Source organism: Anneissia japonica, unplaced genomic scaffold (genome assembly GCF_011630105.1).
Source record: "Anneissia japonica isolate Jap-2015-1 unplaced genomic scaffold, ASM1163010v1 scaffold86588_len519_cov86, whole genome shotgun sequence".
NCBI classification, from domain to species: Eukaryota; Metazoa; Echinodermata; class Crinoidea; order Comatulida; family Comatulidae; genus Anneissia; species Anneissia japonica.
The window spans coordinates 1-519 of record NW_022757362.1 but is presented as its reverse complement, the minus strand read 5'-3'; the positions used below and the strand labels follow the sequence as shown (position 1 = coordinate 519).

General features: G+C 43.9%; 1 non-coding gene across 1 annotated transcript; it reads right to left on the bottom strand.

Moving 5' to 3' along the window:
• Window positions 1-355: 355 nt before the first annotated feature.
• Window positions 356-474, bottom strand: LOC117124731. Its single transcript, XR_004448006.1, has one exon. It is a non-coding gene; the product is annotated as a 5S ribosomal RNA (ribosomal RNA).
• Between the last annotated feature and the right edge of the window lie 45 nt (window positions 475-519).

The window sequence follows — 519 nt, the reverse complement described above, 5'->3', positions numbered from 1 at the left end:
GGATTTCCTCTGACTCCCCTGACCATTCTGCTGCGCGAGTACATTTTTTACAAACACCGGTGTTGGACAATAAACCAACCATTTTACTACGGCACTAACTAGGATGCTTTAGACAGAAGAAGACCGCCGTTTTGTTCAAAAGACCCTCGAACCGGCCTAACATCAGCGAATTAAATTCATATTGTTGATATGAATATATAGTACCTGTATGATTTTTAAGGTATGAGAGTGCAATTTCCGGGCAATTAGAGGTCCATATTCTCAAAATGTTTGCACCTCAGCCCCAACTTTGTGGGCCCGAGTTCGTGTGGACTCTCACGACCCCTATTTAAAATTTGGAGGAATAAATGTAAAAAGTCTACAGCACCCGGTATTCCCAGGCGGTCACCCATCCAAGTACTAACCGGGCCCGACGTTGCTTAAATTCGGTGATCGGACGAGAACCGGTGTTTATAACGTAGTATGGCCATAGACATGTGAGTGGTATTTCCACTCATAGTTAATCTCGGCATATAGCAT